Raw genomic sequence first — 23,951 nt, 5'->3', positions numbered from 1 at the left:
TTTAGTTGAAATTTTGCACAGAGAGTAGAATTAGCATTGTTGCTATGTGTGCCAAATTTGGTTGAAATCGGTTCAGATTTAGAAATATCTCCCATATGTAGCCTTCGCCCGATTTACACTCATATGACCACAGAGGCCAATTTTTAACTCCAATTTAGTTGAAATTTTGCACAGAGAGTAGAATTAGCATTGTTGCTATGTGTGCCAAATTTCAGATTTAGATATAGCTGAAATCGGTTCAGATTTAGATATAGCTCCCATATATATGTTTTTCTGAGTTCGACAAAAATGGTTAAAATAACAACATTGTCCTTGTAAAATCGCCACTGCTTAGTCGAAAAGTTGTAAAAATGACTCTAATTTTCCTAAACTTCTAATACATATATATCGAGCGATAAATCATAAATAAACTTTTGCGAAGTTTCTTTAAAATTGCTTCCGATTTAAATGTTTCCCATATTTTTGTACTAAAATTGTGTTCCACCCTAGTGCATTAGCCAACTTTAATTTTGAGTCTATAGATTTTGTAAAAGTCTATCAAATTCTGTCCAAATCGAGTGATATTTAAATGTATGTATTTGGAACAAACCTTTATATATAGCACCCAACACATTTGACGGATGTGATATGGTATCGAAAATTTAGAGCTACAAAGTGGTGCAGGGTATAATATAGTCGGCCCCGCCCGATTTTAGACTTTCCTTACTTGTTTTCCATTAAATTGGATAAACAAACAATTTTCTGGATTGGGTTCGAATACAGCAACCAAATAGCCAGAAAGTACTTGTCATGGGCTTTCTCCTGTTACCAAAATATTCCGGGTAGGATTGCATAGTGGGCCTATTTGATATAAATTAAGGGTGCATCAGTGCGGTTTTATTTCTACAATATCACAATTGTTGCGGTATCAAATTTGTCGTATAGTTAATTTATCACTGGTCAACAGTAGTCAAAATATATAATATTATTATATAATATATAATATTATTATAAACATATTATGATCATGTTTTGGTCGACTTAGCATAACTCAATTAAAACATTCGGTGCGCGGCTAAATCTGTCTGGTTTGTGTCTTAGCTATTTACAATTTATCTTCACGCATATGATTCTTTCTGATTATCCCTTGTTCCGACAGATGAAGCATGACCTGACTGATGAGCATATTTGTTGCTATGAAAATATCACAAATTGGGTAGATTTGCAGATATAGTCAAACGACGAGTCGGTTTTTCGTCGTGGTATATTTTTTTGTGATAAAATAAGTAAAAGTTAACGATGGATTTTTATCTGTGTACTAGCTAGAGGCTGATTAATGCAAATGTAAATTAGCGTTATAAATTGGCTCTTTTGCCTTGACCCAAAAATCCTCTATTATTATTAATAAATTGCTATTTTAATTTCTTGGATTTTGTGTGAGCGTGACAAATGGCATATTCAATTACAAACTCATCTATCTATCCCCAAATTGAAATTCGAATTTATCATTATCTGAAAATTGACTGGCAACAAACAATGATGAGCAAGTTTTTTTTATAATTTACGTACATGCTACGCGTTTGGGTCATGTATACAGTTTTTGTTACAAAAATTTCTATAATAAATTGCATGGTCTAAATGGCCACCCTCTTCAAGTCAATCGATTGATGAACTGCATCGAAAGAAGCCTCTGTACAAAGCCACCATACCACCATACAGTGAATGAATGATGATTGCGTTTGATTAAGTCTATCAATGCACAAAAAATAACATAAAAGCGTGTCGAGGAAAAATAAAATAAAATGAAATTAAAAACTTATTGTTTAGTCTTTGCTTGTTGACTATCTAATAAATTATGAACGCCGTTCCAGGTCTCAGCAATGTGCTGGTGCTGGCATTGCTATCAATCAATGATGCGGCATTTGTCTTTGCAAATGCAAATATTGAACGAGTGCCAAAAAGCATACAAACTTTATGGATGCCGTCATTCTGTAGTGTGTCATAGTTGCGTTACGTTTTGACCAAGGAAAATCTGCCTTGGATTGTTAAATCGATTTGTATCGAAAATTGATAATCAATTTGCTTTTTAGTCACTTAGTTATTGCGATTGGAAAGATTAACTAATATTGAACAAGAAGTAAATATAAAATGAACTAAAATCAATATACTGTGAAAACTCTCAAACTTGGACACTCTAAAAATTGGGCCTCTAAAATGTGAAAAATTGTCGTGATACATTTGCTATATTAATATGTTATATATGGCAGCTATAACTAAATCTGAACTGATTTTTTTTCAAAATCAAAAGCGATTGTCTTTGTGCCAAGTTAAACCACTGTGCCAAATTTTAGGACGATCGGACTTAAACTGCGACCTGTACTTTGCACACAAAATTACATATACAGACAGGCAGACAGACGGAAATCGCTAAATCAACTCAGAATTTTATTCTAAGACGATCGGTTGGCGTTACATACAAATGCACAAACTTTTTATATCCTGTACCACAGTAGTGGTGAAGGGTATAAAAATAAAACTAAACCAAAGATACTAAATCCTCAAAATAAATCTTAGTCTATATATTTGAAAAGTTTTTATCTTAAATCTAAGAATTCAATATTTTAGTTAATTTAAGGACGATTTCTTTAAATCAAAAATATGTTTTTTTACTTTAAGGAAAATTTGCCTTAGTTCAAAGACATATGTCTTTAACGGTGGGATGCAAGCTTCCAAAATTTGTGTCCTAAATTTAATGAAGAATATTTTTTATGCAAAACTTATAAACTTTATATATTTATTATTGAAATTTATTTATTTTAAAGAAATTTTTCACTAATATTTTGTAAATCCTAAAATTGTGTAGCCTTTAATATCACGTGTATATTTACTTTTTTTTTCAGTGTAGTTTCGGACAATTTGCATGATAATCGGTGTCGTCTATCCCCTCAAGAATTTAAATTAAGAGACTGGTGTATATGAGGTATGTAAACTATATTTGTCACATATTTATACCCTTCACCACTACTGTGGTACAGGGTATAATAAGTATGTAACGCAAAGAAGGAGTAATCATAGACCAACCTTTTAGTATACGGATCGGCTTAGAATTAAATTCTGAGTCGATTTAGCGATGTCCGTCTGTCTGTCTGTCTGTTGATGTATTTTTGTGTGCAAAGTTCAGCTCGTAGTTTTAGTCCGATTGTCTTAAAATTTGGTATAGGGTCCTGTTTCGACTCAAAGACGATCCCTATTGATTTTGGAAAAAAATCGGTTCAGATTTAGATATAGCTGCCATATATATTTTTCACCGATCTGGTCATAATTGGCGTCTGTATCAACCGATCTTCCTCAAATTCCGTACATCCGAATATTTTATGAGTCTCGAAAAACTTGCAAAATATCAGCCAAATCGGTTCAGATTTAGATATAGCTCCCATATATAGCTTTCGCCCGATTTACACTCATTTGCCCACAGAGGCCAATTTTTTGCTCCGATTTAGTTGAAATTTTGCATAGGGAGTAGAATTAGCATTGTAACTATGCGTGCCAAATTTGGTTGAAATTGGTTCAGATTTGGATATATCTCCCATATATAGCTTTCGCCCGATTTACACTCATATGACCACAGAGGCCAATTTTTAACTCCGATTTAGTTGAAATTTTGCACAGGGAGTAGAATTAGCATTGTAGCTATGGTTGACATCGGTTCAGATTTAGATAGAGCTCCCATATATATGTTTTTCTGATTTCGACAAAAATGGTCAAAATACCAACATTTTCCTTGTAAAATCGCCACTGCTTAGTCGAAAAGTTGTAAACATGACTCTAATTTTCCTAAACCTCTAATACATATATATCGAGCGATAAATCATAAATAAACTATTGCAAAGTTTCCTTAAAATGGCTTCAGATTTAAATGTTGCCCATATTTATACCCTGCACCACACTGTGGAACAGGGTATTATAAGTTAGTGCATATGTTTGCAACACCCAGAAGGAGACGAGATAGACACATGGTGTCTTTGGCAAAAATGCTCAGGATGGGCTCCTGAGTCGATATAGCCATGTCCGTCTGTCCGTGAACACATTTTTGTAATCAAAGTCTAGGTCGCAGTTTTAGTTCAATTGACTTCAAATTTGGCACAAGTATGTGGTTTGGCTCAGAATAGATATCTATTGATTTTGGAAGAAATCGCTTCAGATTTAGATATAGCTCCCATATATATACAATTAGTACTATAGTCAAGTGTGCCAAATTTTATTGAAATCGGTTCAGATTTAGATATAGCTTCCATATATATCTTTCGCCCGATATGGACTAATACGGTCCCAGAAGCCAGAGTTTTACCCCAATTTGGTTGAAATTTTGCACTAGGAGTACAATTTGTAGTGTAGTCAAGTTTGCCAAATTTTATTGAAATCGGTTTAGATTTAGATATAGCTTCCATATATAGCTTTCGCCCGATTTACACTCATATGACCATAGAGGCCAATTTTTGCTCCGATTTAGCTGAAATTTAGCACAGGGAGTAGAATTAGTATTGTAGCTATGCGTGCCAAATTTGGTTGAAATCGGTTCAGATTTAGATATAGCTCCCATATATAGCTTTCGCCCGATTTACACTCATATGACCACAGAGGCCAATTTTTAACTCCGATTTAGTTGAAATTTTGCACAGGGAGTAGAATTAGCGTTGTAACTATGCGTGCCAAATTTGGTTGAAATCGGTTCAGATTTGGATATATCTCCCATATATAGCTTTCGCCCGATTTACACTCATATGACCATAGAGGCCAATTTTTTGCTCCGATTTAGTTGAAATTTTACACAGGGAGTAGAATTAGCGTTGTAGCTGTGCGTGCCACATTTGGTAGAAATCAGTTCAGATTTAGATATAGCTCCCATATATAGCTTTCGCCCGATATGGACTTATATGGCCCCAGAAGCCAGAGTTTTACCCCAATTGAATGGTTGAAATTTTGCATTAGGAGTACAATTAGTAGTGTCGTCAAGCTATGCGTGCCAAATTTGGTTGCAATCGGTTCAGATTTAGATATAGGTCCCATATATAGCTTTCGTCTGATTTACACTCATATGACCACAGAGGCCGATTATTTGCTCCGATTTAGTTGAAATTTTGCACAGGAAGTAGAATTAGCATTGTAGCTATGCGTGCCACATTTGGTAGAAATCAGTTCAGATTTAGATATATCTCCCATATATAGCTTTCGCCCGATTTACACTCATATGACCACAGAGGCCAATTTTTTACTCCGATTTAGTTGAAGTTTTGCACAGGGAGTAGAGTTAGCATTGTAGCTATGCGTGCCAAATTTGGTTGAAATCGGTTCAGATGTAGATATAGCTCCCATATATATATATATATATATATATATATATATATATATATATATATATATATATATATATATATATATATATATATATATATATATATATATATATATATATATATATATATATATATATATATATATATATATATATATATATATATATATATATATATATATATATATATATATATATATATATATATATATATATATATATATATATATATATATTCCTGATTTCGACAAAAATGGTAAAAAAATACCAACATTTTCCTTGAAAAATCGCCACTGCTTAGTCGAAAAGTTGTAAACATGGCTCTAATTTTCCTATACTTCTAATACATATATATCGAGCGATAAATCATAAATAAACTTTTGCGAAGTTTCCTTAAAATCGCTCAGATTTAAATGTTTCCCATATTTATACCCTGCGCCACACTGTGGAACAGGGTATTATAAGTTAGTGCATATGTTTGTAACACCCCGAAGGAGACGAGATAGACACATGGTGTCTGTGGCAATAATGCTCAGGGTGGGTCCCTGAGTCGATATAACCATGTCCGTCTGTCCGTCCGTCCGTCCGTCTGTCTGTGAACACATTTTTGTGATCAAAGTCTAGGTCGCAATTTAAGTCCAATCGCCTTCAAATTTGGCATATGTTCCTAATTTGGGTCAGAATAGAACCTTATTGATTTTGGAAGAAATCGGTTCAGATTTAGATATAGCTCCCATATATATCTTTCGCCCGATATGCACTAATATGGACCCAGCCGCCAGAGTTTTATACCGATTTGCTTGAAATTTTGTACAAACATAACACTTAGTCGTATAGTCAAGTGTGCAAAATTTGATTGAAATCGGTTCAGATTTAGATATAGCCCCCATATATATCTTTCGCCCGATATGGACTTATATGGCCCCAGAAGGCAGATTTTTGGCCGAATTTGGTTAAAGTTTTGCGCTAGGAGTACAATTAGTAGTATAGTCAAGTGTGCAAAATTTGATTGAAATCGGTTCAGATTTAGATATAGCTCCCATATATATCTTTCGCCCGATATGGACTAATATGGTCCTAGAAGTCACAGTTTTGGCCCAATTTGGTTGTAATTTTGCACAGGGAGTAGATTTAGCATTGTAGCTATGCGTGCCAAATTTGATTTAAATCGGTTCAGATATAGCTCCCATTTAAAGCTTTCGCCCGATTTACACTCATATGACCACAGAGGCCAATTTTTAACTCCGAGTTAGTTGAAATTTTGCACAGAGACTAGAATTAGCATTGTTGCTATGCGTTGCTATGGTTGAAATCGGCTCAGATTTAGATATAGGTCCCATATATATGTTTTTCTGAATTCGACAAAAATGTTCAAAATACTAACAGTTTCCGTGTAAAATCGGCACTGCTTAGTCCAAAAGTTGTAAAAATGACTAATTTTCCTAAACTTCTAATACATATATATCGAGCGATAAATCATAAATAAACTTTTGCGAAGTTTCCTTAAAATTGCTTCAGATTTAAATGTTTCCCATATTTGTTTACTACTAACATTGTGTTCCGCATTAGCCGACTTAAATTTTGAGTCTATAGATTTTGTAGAAGTCTATCAAATTCTGTCCAGATCGAGTGATATTTAAATGTATGTATTTGGGACAAACATTTATATATAGCCCCCAACACATTTGACGGATGTGATATGGTATCGAAAATTTAGATCTACAAAGTGGTGCAGGGTATAATATAGTCGGCCCCGCCCGACTTTAGACTTTTCTTACTTGTTTTATTTTTATTTTGTGTAGTCGTATATGGACAAATACCTTCTATAAAACAAAAGACAAAATTCGATTTTGTCGAATATTTCAAATTTTATGACCTATTATATGTAGTAGTCAATTTAGTTGCTTTAGTTTTGACCACCAGTGTATATATAAAACTGAACCGATTTCATCCAAAATCAATAGGATTCTATTCTGACCCAAAAAAAATTTAAAGTCGATTCGAGTAAAATTGCGACCTAGACGTTGATTACAAAAATGTGTTCACAGACACACGGACATGGCTAGATCGACTCAGGGGCCGGCCCTGAGCAATATTGCCAAAGACACCATATGTCTATTTCGTTTCCTACTAGGTGTTGCAAACATATGCACTAACTTATAATATCCTGTTCCACATAATACCCTGTTCTACTGCAATCTGTGATACTGCTGATCCTGTTACTTTCTAAATTCTTCATACACCATTTTTTTCGATTTGAAAGAAATAAAAGTAAATGCCAATTTGTTATTTAATCCTAGTGGCACAATGCAATTGTGTATTTGAAATGTAGCGGAAAGTTGTGAAACGATAGGAGGCAATATGCGTACAAAATTGTTGAACAAATAAATATATCACCAACAAATAAACAATTTATTTTTTTAAATTTCTTTCGCTCTTGTTAGTTTGTGTGGCTACACAGAAAAAAATATCACCAAAATATTTCCAATTAAAAAGTTAATTGAAGTTGAAAATTTTTTCAATTAATAAATTAATTGATACAATTAACTTTTTAATCATGATAGAAACATTAAGTTAATTAAGTCAATGATTGAAAATTTTAAAATTTGTAATTAAAAAATTAATTGATACAATTAACTTTTTAATCTAATTCGGAAGACTAATTAAATATGTATTTCAAACAATCATTTGTTAATCCAAATAAAAACTCTAAGCCAATTCAGAAAGTAATTAAAAATAGTTACCTTTTTTAATTAATAAATTAATAGAGTTTTGCAATCAACATCAATTAAATTTTTAATTGAATCAATTAAAAAATTAATTGAAATTTGCTGAAAAAATCAATTAATTTTTTAATCAAGAATTTTTTCTATGCCCAATTAAAACTGTGATTGATACTATCATTTTCGTGATTGAAGACATTTCAATTAAAAAATTCATTGGATCAATTAATTTGGTGATTGAATCAAAAAAATTTTTTTTTGTGTGTATGCAAAATAGAACAAACATGGAATTCTATTTCTTTTTTTGCAGGATGAAAATTTGGTATTATTTTGTTGTCGTTGAATAGCAAAACTGCTTGCCCATTGAATTGCACAATGAAATTCGTAAATTTTTGGGAAAAGAAAAAAATTCAGCTTAAATTTAAAATTTATTATTTTATTATTTTAGCTAGCATTTCTCCAATATGAGAAGTTTTCTTGAATCTAATAATTGTTTCTGTACGTTAGTGAAATGAACTAATAAGCGAGGAAAAAGTTATACACAAATATGAAGCATAAATATTTACCAAATTCGTGTCTACCACAAAATGGTTCAGAATTTCTTAAATTTTTACCAATACTACGTCCATCATGAACTTCGTATGCTATGTCTAATAAATTTTCGTGAATTTGTCGAAAAATATTTACTTAGTTTTGTGAAATCGGCTTGTCATCTGCGTTTGTAAAATTTTCTAAAATTACCCAAAATTGTCCTTTCTGATGGGATCACTCTTTTTAATACCCACCCCCTATAGAATGGTGATGTGGGTATAATAAGTTTGTCATTCCGTTTGTAACACATCGAAATATCGATTTCCGACTATATAAAGTATATATATTCTTGATCAGGGAGAAATTCTAAGACGATATAACCATGTCCGTCTGTCTGTCTGTTGTAATCACGCTACAGTCTTCATTAATGAAGCAATCATGCTAAAACTTTGTACAAACTCTTTTGTCTGCAGACAGGTCAAGTTCGAAGATGGGCTATATGGGTCCAGGTTTTGATATAGTCCCCATATAAACCGACCTCCCGATTTGGAGTCTTGAGCTTATAGAAACCGTAGTTTTCATCCAATTTGCCTGAAATTGAAAATCTAGAAGTATTTTCGGGCCATAAAGAGGTGTCCCAAAAATGGTGAGTATCGGTTCATGTTTTGGTATAGACCCCATATAGACCGATCTCCATATTTTACTTCTTGGGCTTCTAGAATCCGTAGTTTTTATCCAATTTGCCTGAAATTGGAAATTTAGGCTCACAAAAACGTGTATCGGATTAAGTTTTTATCGGTCCATTTCGTAAAGCCTCCATATAGGCCGATTTCACTTCTTGAGGGTATAGAAGGCGCACTGATACTGACAATTGCTTGAAACTCAATCTAAAATTTCCAGATTTTACTTCTCTCTCCCGATATGGATCAATTTTGCATGGATCAATATATAGCAAATTTGGAAAAAATTTTCTATAGAAATAATATTTTGACAAAATTTTCTATAGAAATAAAATTTTGACAAAGTTTTCAATAGAAATAACATTTTGACAATGTTTTCTATAAAAATAAAATTTTGGTAGATTATTTTTGGCTCGAGTGGCAACCATGATTATGAACCGATATGGACCAATTTGTGTGTGATTGGGGATCGGCTATATATAACTATAGACCGATATGGACCAATTTTGGCATGGTTATTAGCGGCCTTATACAGTCGACTCCGCTTTAGCGCAATGCGCTTTACTGAAAAACCTCGGATAACTGAAATCGATCGCATTCCCCAGTTGTTTTTTCTGTCCATTTCATTTAAATTACTCCGCTTTAGTGAAACTCCGCTTAACTGAAAAAATCGGATTACTGAAAAGTTTTTTGTGTTCAAATGAGTTTCGTCACATTAGTATGACTTCGCTTTACTGAAAATGCCACATTCTCGCTATTGAGAGAGAGTACATTTTCTTCTCCGTATTGAGAACGCTTTATTTCAAGTGAAGATGGCACTTTCAAAACAGTTTAAATCACTCTGTAAATAAAATCAACTGAAAGGTAAAATTGTAGATGGCACACACACGGAATCAAACACCTTGTTTTTATTATTTTATGTACATAGCATTGGTCATAAGTTCGGTTAACTGAAATTGAGTGGATTTTTTTCCAGTTATACGGAGTCCGCTTTACTGAAACTTTTTCAGTTATCCGAAGTTCGCATTACTGGAAGTTTTTTTCAGTTATCCGTAGTCCGCTTTAGCAAAAACTTCGGATAACTGAAATTAAATGGCTGCATTTTTAACGTTTCAGTAAAGCGGAGTCGACTGTACTAACACCACGTTGCAAAATTTCAACCGGATCGGATGAAGTTTGCTCCTCTAAGAGGCTCCGGAGGTCAAATCTGGGGATCGGCTTATATGGGGGCTATATATAATTATGGGTCGATGTGGACCAATTTTTGCATGGTCATTAGAGAACATATACCAACACCATGTACAAAATTTCAGCCGGATCGGATGAAATTTGCTTCTCTTAGAGGCTCCGCATGCCAAATCGGGGGATCGGTTTATATGGGGGCTATATATAATTATGGACCGATATGGACCAATTTTTGCATGGTTGTTAGAGACCATATACCAACATCATGTACCAAATTTCAGCCGGATCGGATGAAATTTGCTTCTCTTAGAGCAATCGCAAGCCAAATTTGGGGGTCCGTTTATATGGGGGCTATACGTAGAAGTGGACCGATATGACCCATTTGCAATACCATCCGACCCACATCAATAACAACTACTTGTGCCAAGTTTCAAGTCGATAGCTTGTTTCGTACGGAAGTTAGCGTGATTTCAACAGACGGACGGACGGGCGGACATGCTCAGATCGACTTCAGATTTCACCACGACCCAGAATATATATACTTTATGGGGTCTTAGAGCAATATATCGATGTGTTACAAACGGAATGACAAAGTTAATATACCCCCATCCTATGGTGGAGGGTATAAAAATCGCTTCTGTAACATATACCCCAAACACATTTTGCTTCAAGTATATATATATTTTCAGGATTGGTCCAAACAAAATATTGTTTGTATTGTTCAAACATATTTTAATGAAATTTTCTTTGTGTGGATATATTTTTAAGTCGCCAATTTTTTACTTCCATTATTTTTTTTGCAGCATACTCTCTAGGTCTCTCTTTCTAAACATATATATGTTTATATGCTTTTTCCAAATTAATATATGTTTGGACCTAACATTTTATGTCCCAAACATAATATGTTCTAACATATTAACATATATGTCCCAAACATGCTATGCTAGTTTATCAACATTATATGCTTGCTCTTAAAAATATTGTGTTAAAAAATTTGAGTTCCAAACATATAATTTTTACACCGAAACATATGAAAAACAGTATTTTTCGTCCGTGTACTAAACGGATCGGATGAAATATACTGCTCCAAATGGTTCCGGAGGTCAAGTCTAGGGATCAGTTTATATGGGTGCTATATTATTTGTGGACCGATGTGGACTTATTTTTGCATGATTCTTAGAGGGAATATACTAATATCATGGAGCAAATTTTAGCGGAATTGGATGCAATGTCTGGGGGTCTGTTTATATGAGGGCTAGACCTAACAGTGGTCCGATATGGTCCATTTGCAATACCATCCGATTTACATCAATAGCAACTACTTATACATAGTTTCAAGTCGAAACCCAAGTATATACACTATGAAGTCTGAAACCAATATTTTGATGTGTTACAAACGCAATGACAAAATTAATGTATTTCCCATCCCACGGTGGGGGGTATACATTCTCAGTAAGGAAAGTCTAAAGTCGGGCAGGCTGGACTGTATTACACACTTTACCATTCTGTAGACAAATGTTTTGATAAAATATTAAAAAGATGATGTTTAAAATTCCTCTAAAAGTCAAACAAAAACGGTTCTTATAAATCCAAATTCTTATGTACACTGAAAAAAATATTTACGTGATATTAAAGATTACGCAAACTCAGTTTTAGAATGCACAATTTACACAATATTAAGGACAAATTTCTTTACAATAGTGACATTTTAATTAAAAGAAAGTTGATAATTGTTGCTTTAAATTTTAAAATTTTTCATTAAATTTAGGACACAAATTTTGTAAATTTGCGTCCCTCCGTTAAAGACCCATGTCTTTGAACTAAGGCTAATTTTCTTTAAAGTTAAGAAACACATTTTTGATTTAAAGATATTGTCATTAAATTAACTGAAATATTGAAGCTTTAGATTTAAGATAATAACGCTTCAAATATAGGCTAAGGATGGATTTAGCGTCTTTTGTTTAATTTTTTTCTTTTTGCAATTAAGAAAACATTTTTAACTTTGAAGTATCCGTTATAATTTGTATTTTTAAACTGGCATTTGTTTACAATAAAGCGCGAAACGTGAATGAAAAATTGATAAATGAGATCTCTATCCTAATTTCAATTTTATTGGTCCCAGATTTAAAGCCAGATAGGTCGCAAAAAAATTCCTTATTTTAAAGAAGCCGTATCTTTGGCTCCGAATCAATACCAAAATCCTTATGGGAAGGTCAAAATCTTTGGATCCAAGTAAACTTTTTTTTTTTGAGTGTAGTCACCATATGTATAAACTTTAAATTTAACTTGGGGAACCGATGACAAGCCCATGTAAAATTCATTACTTCGGATCCATTTTTAGCAACTTCCAAATCAAAACAGATCATTTTCATTTCTTTTCTGGCTATCTATTTTGTTCGGTTATTATCGTGATGGGTACAGAAAAAATTCTATGTGTGGGGTATATAAGAAACGTCTACATTGCGTAGAAGCAAAAAACAGTTCTTACTTATTTCTGATTTTCTTTGGGGAGGGGGAATCCCTTTGTGTATCTGCCATCTAAAAGGTTGGTGGAAAATCTTATCAAAATGTAGTGAAATAATTTACCATCATAATTTTCTATCTTTATGACGGTGATACAGTTATAGATACAGATAAAATTAGACAACAAGGTATGAAATTAAATCATAAAACTTCTGTTTACATCAAATCCGTTTGTAAAATTTCCGCTTTGCAAATATGTGACTGCCGGACTTTATTCATTCGGAATCTCAACATCTCTGCCCATATAATGGGATTACTTACAAGAGGCAATGAAAAAAACTTTGAAACATTTTTCTAACTTTTAATTATATTTGTGAATCGAGTTGTGAATGAGCACAATTTAAAATGAAAAAAGAAATTCATTTACATAAAAGTCGAAGAGCATAAAGTTTCTTTGAAATTTTAAAAACAAGTAAGAAAAGCGCATAGTTCAAACGTACCGAAGCTAACGTATCCTGCACCATTGATGTGTGTGATGTGATCCTTACAACATCTGATGCATAAAATCTTGAATTACTTAAAAATGTTAAGAAAAAGAAAGTCAACAAAATTCTTGATCTACGACCGTAAGATTGCTCGGGCCGAAACTTAAATACCCATCACCATGGATCAACCAAAATAGTTTTTTGTCAAAATTTTATTTCTATAAAAATTCTGCCAATTTAAAATGAAAAAAGAAATTCATTTACATAAAAGTCGAAGAGCATAAAGTTTCTTTGAAATTTTAAAAACAAGTAAGAAAAGCGCATAGTTCAAACGTACCGAAGCTAACGTATCCTGCACCATTGATGTGTGTGATGTGATCCTTACAACATCTGATGCATAAAATCTTGAATTACTTAAAAATGTTAAGAAAAAGAAAGTCAACAAAATTCTTGATCTACGACCGTAAGATTGCTCGGGCCGAAACTTAAATACCCATCACCATGGATCAACCAAAATAGTTTTTTGTCAAAATTTTATTTCTATAAAAATTCTGCCAACATTTTATTTTTATAGAAAATTTTATCAAAATTTTAGGTTTTGGAGAAAGTTTTTTCAAAATTTAATTTCTATAGAAAATTTTGTCAAAATTTTATTTCTATAGAAAATTGTGTCAAAATTTTATTTCTATAGAACATTTTGTCTAACCTTTATTTCTATAGAAAATTTTCTAAAAATTTAATTTCTATAGTAAATTTTGTCAAAATTTTATTTGTATAGAAAATTTTGTCAAAATTTTATTTCTAAAAAATTCTGCTAAAATTTTATTTCTATAGAAAATTTTGTCTAACTTTTAGTTCTATGGAAAATTTTGCCAAAATTTTATTTCTATAGAAAATTTTTTCAAACTTTCATTTGTATTTGTATAGACCATTTTGTCAAAATTTTATTTCTAAACAAAATCTGCCAAAATTTTATTTTTATAGAAAATGTTGTCAAAATGTTAGTTTTTGTAAAAAGTTTTGTCAACATTTTTAGAGAAAATTTTGTCAATATTTTATTTCTATAGAAAATTTTATCTAAACTATCTATGGAAAATTTAGCTCAAAATTTAATTTCTATAGAAAGTTTTGTCAAAATATTATTTCTATAGAAAATTTTTTCAAACTTTCATTTAATAGAGACTTTTGTCAATATTTTCATTCTATAGAAAATTTAGTTAACATTTTATTTCTAAAGAAAATTTTGTCAAAATTTTATTTCTATAGAAAATTTTGTCTAACTTTTATTTCTATAGAAAATTTTGTAAAAATTTAATTTCTATAGTAAATTTTGTCAAAATTTTATTTTTATAGAAAATTTTGTCAACATTTTAGTTGTAGAGAGACTTTTGTCTATATTTTATTTCTATAGAAAATTTTGTCAAAATTTTATTTCGATAGAAAATTTTGTCAAAATTTTATTTCTATAGAAAATGTTGTCACAAGTTTATTTGTATAGAAAATTTTGTTAAAATTTTATTTGTATAGAGAATTGTGCCAAAATTTTATCTCTATAGAAAATTTTGTTAAAACTTTATTTCTATAGAATTTTGTCAAAATTTTATTTCTATCAAAAATTTTGTTAAGATTTTATTTGTATGGAAAAGTTTGCCTAAATTTAATTTCTATAGCAAATTTTGTCAAAATTTTATTTCGATAGAAAATTCTGTCAAAATTTTATTTCTGTAGAAAATTTTGTCAAAATTTTATTTCTATAGAAAATTTTGTCAAAATTATATTTCTAAAGAAAGTTTTGTCAAAATTTTATTTCTATAGAAAATTTTTTCAAACTTTCATTTGTATTTGTATAGAAAATTTTGTCAAAATTTTATTTCTAAAAAAATTCTGCCAAAATTTTAGTTTTATAGAAAATGTTGTCAAAATTTTATTTCTATAGAAAATTTTGTCAAAATTTTATTTCTATAGAAAATTTTGTCAAAATATATTTTCTAACGAAAATTTTGTCAAAATTTTATTTGTATAGAAAATTTTGTCAAAATTTTATTTCTTAAAAAATTCTGCCAAAATTTTATTTTTATAGAAAATGTTCTCAAAATTTTAGTTTTTGTTAAAAGTTTTGTCAAAATTCTTGGAGAAAATTTTGTCAATATTTTATTTCTATAGAAAAATTTGTCTAAACTTTATTTCTATAGAAAATTTTGCTCAAAATTTAATTTCTATAGAAAGTTTTGTCAAAATTTTATTTCGATAGAAAATTTATTCAACATTTTCACGAAAATTTTTCCAATTAAAATCTTAATTGAGTTTTAAAAAATATTCAATAAAAATTTTAATTGATTCAACAATTTTTTTAATTGAAATAAAAATCAATCACACAAATTAATAGTATCAATTATTTTTTTAATTGTATCAATTATTTTTTTAATTGATACTATCATTTCTGTGATTGAAGACATTTCAATTAAAAAATTAATTGGATCAATTAATTTCGTGATTGAATCAAAAAAAAGAAAAAATTCTTTGTGTGTATAGAGACTTTTGTCAATATTTTCTTTCTATAGATAATTTTGCCAAAATTAGAAAAAAAATAGAAAAATTTGTCAAAATTTTATTTGTATAGAAAATTTTGTTGAAATTTTGCTTGTATAGAAAATTTTGTCAAATTTTTTTTTTCTATAGATTTTTTTTTAGCTTTATCCCTATAGAAAATTTTGTTAAAATTTTATTTCTATAGAAAATTTTGTCAAAATTTTATTTCTATAAAAAGATTTGTTAAGTTTTTTTTCTATAGAAAATTTTGCCTAAATATAATTTCTATAGAAAATGTTGTCAAAATTCTATTTCTATAGAAAATTTTGTCAAAATTTTATTTCTATAGAAAATTTTGTCAAAATTTTATTTCCACAGAAAATTTTGTCAAAATTTTATTTTTATAGTAAAGTAGCGTAACCCGGCCCGCTTCGCTGCGCCTTCCGAAGCGTATTTGGAGGAACATTTTGCGTTAACTTAGTCAACTATATCCTTCGTGCTGAAAACAAATTCGAAAAGATTTCAATTCTTTTAAACACAACTGACTACTTGATTTTTCGTTTATAGGTACAAATACGGCGGGAGAGGGTGTGCCCTTTCCTCCAAATTTTTTTAATAATGTTCTGTATTCAAGTAGTTGGACAATCTTGTATATTTCTTGTGAATTTTAAGTGTGGTTTGTCAAGGAAAGGTATCCTTCTCCTCAACATATCTGAAATCTATTATAACATACAAAGAATCTATTATAACATACAAAGAATTACTGTGTCCCATCCAATAAATCGGAAAAAGCAAAAGTAGTAAAAAATTTTACCACATTAACATTTCCTAAAATGTTGGAAAATGATGCACCCTATACGTTGGCTGCCAATTTCATGTAAATTTAAGTTATTTACTAAAAAGAAGTCTGGCAGAAGCCTGTGCAAAAATCAAAAATTATTTACCGAGTTCCCATTTTCGGACAACCCTCTACTTTCAATTTAAGAAAATAAACGGACAAAAGGGAACCCTCCCCCCACCTTCGCTCCACTCCGACCTGATATCGGACTATCACGTACCCTATATTAATTTCGCAACTACTCAATGGTTCCTATAAATTCTATCGAAGTAAATCGACAAAGTTTATTTCAATTTTCCCCTTCCCTAACCAGATATCGAAAAATCATACACTAATTTAAAAATCATGTATAAATTTAATCACCTCCTCCCACGTTCCCTGTAAATTTCAAGTAAATCGGCGATGTTTAAATTTTGCTCTATTGTTTTAAAGGGACGTCACTTTCCCCGATACAATATCGACAAACACCGTAGTGAATAGCACCCCTAACCTTCCCTGAAAATTCTTGAAACTTTCCTTCAAGTGTGGGGCAAGGAAGGTTGCCTCTTCGTTCATAACCTTCCCCCACTGCTTTTGTAAATTTCAAGAAAACTTAAATTTTTTTTGCAGTTTTAGAGGAGGGCCTCCTCCCCTACCAAATGTCGAAAAGCGTATCTTTTGTAAACGTCCCAGAAAATGTCAAGCAAATTATAAGCCTAAAGGGGCGGCCTCTCTTCCGTCCAAATATCACAAAATCAGGTATCAACTATTACGGTTGACGGAGGTTACGATCTCTCCAAAGAGCTCTGTAAATTTCAAGTAACTCGGTAAAGTTTAATTGTTTCTCTGCATGTACTTAAGAGAAGCGGATGTCTCCCTATGCCCTTTTATTTTTATTAAAAAATCAGGAACCTGTTATAAATTTCATAACCTCACCCATTTTTTCCGTAAAATTTCAGTCGGGGGAGTTTAGTTTTGTTTTCACTGTACTTTAAAAAAAAGTCGGGCAAAGGGGTGGTCCCCCTCCCCGACCAAATATCGAAATATAATGTAGCGGATTTTTGTCTAGATGCCAACCCCAACATTCAATGAAAATTTCAAGCAAATCGCATAATTTTGTTCCAAGTTTCAAAAAGTAGGGCAAGGGGGAGGTCCCCCTCCCCATCCACATATGAAATCATCGGGTACCCCATATTAATTCCATAACCTCATCACATGTTCACTGTAAATCTCAGATAATTTAGAGAATTTTAGTTTTTTCACTGTACTTTAAAAAAAGTCGAACAAAGGGGAGGCCCCCCTCCGCCACCAAATGTCGAAATAAAAAGTAGCGGATCTTTGTCTAGATGCCAACCCCAACCTTCAATGAAAATTTCAAGCAAATCGGTCAACTTTGGTCCAAATTTCAAAAAGTCCGACAAAGGGGAGGTCCCCCTCCGCGACCAGGTGTCAAAAAATGAGGTACCCTATTTTCACCACATGAACGCCCCCTACGATCTCTGAAAGTTTCAAGTAAATCGGTTCAGCCGTTTCGTAGCCAACTCGGACCACACAAACAAACAAAAAGTCGCTTAAGGGGAGGTACCCCCTCCCGTTCAAATTTCGAAAAAAAAATTGCGAATCTTTGTCTAGGGATCACCCCCTACTATCCCTGAAAACTTCGTGCAAATCGGTCAAGTTTGGTTTAATTTTCAAAAAGTCGGACAAAGGGGAGGTTCCTCTCCGCGACCATATGTCAAAAAATGAGGTACCCTATTTTCAGCACATGAGTGCCCCCCACGATCTCTGAAAGTTTCAAGTAAATCGGTTCAGCCGTTTTCGCGCCAACCCGGAACATACAAATAAACAAACAAACAAACAAACAAATAAACAAACATAATTTGAATTTTATATATATAGATAGATGGTGTCAACATTTTAGTTTTTGTAGAAAGTTTTGTCAATATTTTATTTCTAGAGAAAATTTTGTCAATATTTTATTTCTATAGAAAATTGTGTCTAAATTTTATTTCTATAGAAAATTTTTCTCAAAATTTAATTTCTATAGAAAGTTTTGTCATAATTTTATTTCGATAGAAAATTTGTTCAAAATTTCATTTGTATAGGGACTTTTGTCAATATATATAGAAAATTTTGTCAAAATTAGAAAAAAATAGAAATTTTGTCAAAATAGAAAATAGAAATTTTTTTAAAACTATTTCTATAGAAAATTTTGCTAAGATGTATTTCTATAGAAAATTTAGTCAACAAAAAAGGTTTGTTAAGATTTTATTTCTATAGAAAATTTTGCCTACATTTAATTTCTATAGCAAATTTCGTCAAAATTTTATTTTTTTAGAAAATTTTGTCCAAATTTTTTTTCTATAAAATTTTTTGTCAAAACTTTATGTCAATAGAACATTTTGTTAAAACATTATTTCTGAAGAAAATTTTGTCAAAAGTTTATTTGTATAGAAAATGTTGTTAAAATTTTATTTGTATATAAAATTATGCCAAAATTTTATTTCTATAGAAAATTTTGGTAAAACTTCATTTCTATAGACAATTTTGTTAAGATTTTATTTCTATAGATAATTTTGTCAAAATTTTATTTCTATAAAAAATTTTGCTAAGATTTTATTTCTATGGAAAAGTTTGCCTAAATTTAATTTCTATAGCAAATTATGTCAAAATTTTATTTCTATAGAAAATTTTCTCAAACTTTTATTTCTATAGAAGATTTTGTCAAAATTTTATTTCTATAGAAGATTTTGTCAAAATTTTATTTCTATAGAAAATTTTCTCAAACTTTTATTTCTATAGAAGATTTTGTCAAAATTTTATTTCTATAGCAAATTATGTCAAAATTTTATTTCTATAGAAAATTTTTACTAAACTTTATTTCTATAGCAAATTATGTCAAAATTTTATTTCTATAGAAAATTTTGTCAAAATTTTATTTCTATAAAAATTTTTGTCAAAATGTTATTTCTATAGAAAATTTTGTAAAGATATTATTTCTAAAGAAAATTTTGTCATAATTTTATTTGTATAGAAAATTTTGTCACAATTTTATTTCTAAAAAAATTCTGCCAAAATTTTATTTTTATAGAAAATGTTTTCAAAATTTTAGTTTTTGTAAAAAGTTTTGTCAAAATTGTTAGAGAAAAATTTGTCAATATTTTATTTCTATAGAAAATTGTGTCTAAATTTTATTTCTATAGAAAATTTTGTCAAAATTTTATTTCTATAGAAAATTTTGTCAAAATTTAATTTCTATAGAAAGTTTTGTCAAAATTTTATTTCTATAGAAAATTTTTTCAAACTTTCATTTGTATAGAGACTTTTGTCAATATTTTATTTTTAAAGAAAATGTTGCCTAAATTTAATTTCTATAGCAAATTTTCTCAAATTTTTATTTCTATAGAAAATTTTGTCAAAATTTTATTTCTATAGAAAATTTTGTCAAAATTTTATTTCTATAGAAAATTTTGTGAAAATTTTATTTGTATAAAAAACTTTGTCAACATTTTATTTCTATAGAAAATTTTGTGAAAATTTTATTTGTATAAAAAACTTTGTCAAAATTTTATTTTTATAGAAAATTTGTCAAAATTTAAAAAAAAAATATTGAACATTTTGTTGACATTTTATAAACAAATTTATTAATAACTAGATAACATAAAAATTTAGTTAATTACAAATACAACCATATTTATTTTGTGAAAAATTGTGAGCGTTAAAATAAAACTTTGTTTGTCTAAAATTTCGTTCCTCAGAAAATAAATCTCTTCTTTTAGTATATACATTATATACTACTGTACATTATGGGTGTTACATACAAATTCATAATGCTAAAATACCTTGCTCCATGGTAGTGGTAACAGCTGCAATGAGTACTGCTTTTAAAATTCATTATGGCACCATATTATTGCTGCATACTTCATGTTTAAGAAAGATTCAGAAAATCTGCGCAACTAATTTGTTTTTTTTTTTAATTTCTTAGCATAGAATTTACAACAAGAAAAACTCTGGCCCTCCATCTTATAGCTGGAAATTTCTTGTTGTGGTTCCCTTTTTAAAATTAACCAAGAAACGGAAGAATTTAATAACTTGAAAGTCTTCGAAGCATATCGTTTGATGTTGTTTTCATTTTGAACACATTTTGCTAGAGCTTCTCTATTGGGCGATTTTAGCAAAAGGATATGTACAAAATTGGAAAAGGAAGTTGAAACCCATAAATAGAGGTCGTTCGAAATGCCCTACATTTCTGTGGATTGAAATAGCACGCAATCAAATAGAAAATTAAGAAAGGTGTGTGCATGTGATCCCAAGCTTATTTCTATGTTAATAACGAATCCTATATGAGGAATACTTTTCGCCATTTAGTGATGAAAAATTAAATTAATGCAGTATTGAAGTGAAGTGACGTAGTTAATAGCCTTTGAATTCAGTAAAAGGTTTGCTTTCTTTTGGTATTGACTAAACTAGCAGTTAGTTAGGGACTAAACGAGAACACAGTACTGTTTTATGGCACACGTTATCGTACGAGTATGAAAAGTTTGCTTTGTCTCATATGGTTCCCAATCGCTTTTTTTAGAAAAAATTATGAAACTTTTAAACGGATAAAGATATCAACATAATTTTTTTTTTTATGAAAGCTGAGGTGTTGTCCTCTAAGGTTGCAAATTTGTGGATCCCTAGTGCGTCCACGGACTCGGTTCCAAAGATTTTGTATTTACTTTAAAAAATTTGGTATTGATTCCGAGCCAAAGAAGCGGAGAATACAAGTAAGGATACTTTTAAGACACAATTCTCTTTTAAAATCGGGTTTTGTGTACTTGCTTCTAGGAGGCAAATTTTAATTTTTCGCTTTTTCAGCTTTTTTTCTTCATATGCTATCCTTTAAAAACAAGTTAACGACGACTTTATTTTCCAAATTAAGACTCGACTTCTAGTAGAAATTATGCTGTGTTTCAAGTAAAAAACGTCTTTAAAATAAAGTGTTGAAAAACATGTCCTATATTTGAACGATTTTTTGCTTTGTAGTCAAGATGCAAAAAGACAACAAATTTAAAGACAATTTCATTAAATTTAAAGATTTTTTCAAAATTATTAAAGTCAAGTCCCAAAATCCCAAACATTTTTTCTTTCATGTCATGATATCCATTTTAAAATCAAATCACTTAATTATAAGGACAATACGACTTCTTTGAAAAGTTTATCGACCTTTGGTCAAGGAAAAAAACTTTATACTAGAGAAATGCGTCTTCTATGCTAAGCAAAATTTGCATTCGTATTTTAAAGACATGAAATCTTTGACCTCACGACAATATTTTTTTCAGTGTGTACGCGTTGAAAGTTGGTCACCTTGGGGGTGTACAATTTTGTGATTTAAATAGCTCCCATATATAGCCAGCAAAAAAAAGCATCGCCAAAAAAGTAGTGAAAATGTTCTTTTTGGATCCGGAAGTGGTGCAAAATTGGCGCAAAAGCGATAATTTTAACATGGGCTTGTCATAGGACGGATGTCCACCATTTCAACAGCCGTTGCACTGAATTCGAATCACTTCTTAAGGTGTGATGCGAATCCAGTGATTTGGATGTGAATAAAGAAATTTTGTGATATTTTGATGAATAAATAATTTTTAAAAATTCGCAATTTTTCTAGAAAGGATTTAAAATTTTTTTCGGCAAAATTTAAATAATAGTGCAACTATTTTATTTATTTTTAATCTGTTTTTAACCCATTTGAGACAATAAAATTCAAAATTTCCCATTAAAAATTTGAAAAAAACGAGTTATAAAAAATTGACTCAAATGAACTTCCTGTGCAGTTAAAATAAAGAGCATCATTGGGAGGACATTTTTGGAAGTGTTTTTAAAGTTGTGCCTTAAGAAGAATTTTTTTGCTGGGTATCTATTGTCCGATACACACTGGAAACTAAATGTTCCCTCCGAGACCACAGTTTTACTCCGATTTACTTGAAATTTCGCACAGGTAGCAGAATTAACATTCTAACTACGCATGCCAAGGTTGAAATCGGTTCAGGTTTAGATATAGATCCCATATATATCTTACGCCCGATATGCACTTATATGGCTCCAGAAGCCAAATTTTTACCCTGATTTGCTTCATATTTTGCACAAGAAGTATATTTGATAGTATCGTCAAGAGTGCCGACTTTGATTTAAATCGGATCTAACCGAGTTTGATTAAAGCATAAAGTAGAGTTTTACAAGTTCTATTCAGCAAAGAAAAAATCATCAAAATCGGTTCAAAATTGCGAAGTTGACAGCTAAAACAAAATTTCCGGAGGTCAAATCTGGGGATCGGTTTATATGGGGGCTATACATAATTATGGACCGATGTAGACCAATTTTTGCATGGTCATTAGAGACCATATACTAACACCATGTGTCAATTTTTTTTCTTTTGACACATTTTACATTTTTTTCAAAAATTTCTATTCCATTTCAACAGCTCCTATAATTTTTAATTTTTTTCAAGTAGAAATTTTCGTCGCCACAATCCTTCTTACATATGTACCAAATTTCAGCCGGATCGGATGAAATTTGCTTCTCTTAGAGGCTCCGCAAGCCAAATTTGGGGGTCCGTTTATATGGGGGCCATACGTAGAAGTGGACCGATATGGCCTATTTGCAATACCATCCGACCTACATCAATAACAACTACTTGAGCCAAGTTTCAAGTCGACAGCCTGTTTTGTTCGGAAGTTAGCGTGATTTCAACAGACGGACGGACGGACGGACATGCTTAGATCGACTCAGAATTTCACCACGACCCAGAATATATATTTTATGGGGTCTTAGAGCAATATTTCGATGAGTTGCAAACGGAATGACAAAGTTAATATACCCCCATCCTTTGGTGGAGGGTATAAAAACGATTTGGAACTACTGTGTGTCGTCTGATATACACATAAGCCAGTATTCGGCTTGTGCGTTCTAACTTATTCCCACGGTCCTCCTGACTATCGTCCTACTCTCCTTGGGTACTTCTATGTTATATTGTTCCACATTGTTTTATGGGTCTCCGTCCCCTAAATCCAACTCGGTCTGCGTTGCCTCAATGCATTCAATGGCTTTGAGTTCTCTACGTTCACTTCCCTATGTGTCCTAACTCTTACCATCAGTCCAGTTGCATTTACGTTTCCCCTTATTGCGGCATGTTCCTGCACTCATAATATGCGGATCCTGTCGTAT

At 31.0% G+C, this 23,951-nt stretch overlaps 1 protein-coding gene across 1 annotated transcript in view; it reads left to right on the top strand.

Annotated features, from left to right (window-relative positions):
* Window positions 1-23,951, top strand: part of Dh31-R (Diuretic hormone 31 Receptor) — a 489,695-nt gene that overhangs the window by 60,504 nt on the left and 405,240 nt on the right. Inside the window, exon 3 of the mRNA XM_075311907.1 lies at window positions 2,880-2,959. The gene's annotated coding sequence lies outside the window, so the exon portion shown is untranslated. The remainder of the gene's footprint in view (window positions 1-2,879; window positions 2,960-23,951) is intronic.

The sequence above is a fragment of the Haematobia irritans genome, chromosome 5 (genome assembly GCF_050003625.1).
Source record: "Haematobia irritans isolate KBUSLIRL chromosome 5, ASM5000362v1, whole genome shotgun sequence".
Classification (NCBI taxonomy): Eukaryota; Metazoa; Arthropoda; class Insecta; order Diptera; family Muscidae; genus Haematobia; species Haematobia irritans.
Note: the sequence above shows the minus strand (reverse complement) of the source record. Positions and strands in the feature narration are given on the sequence as shown.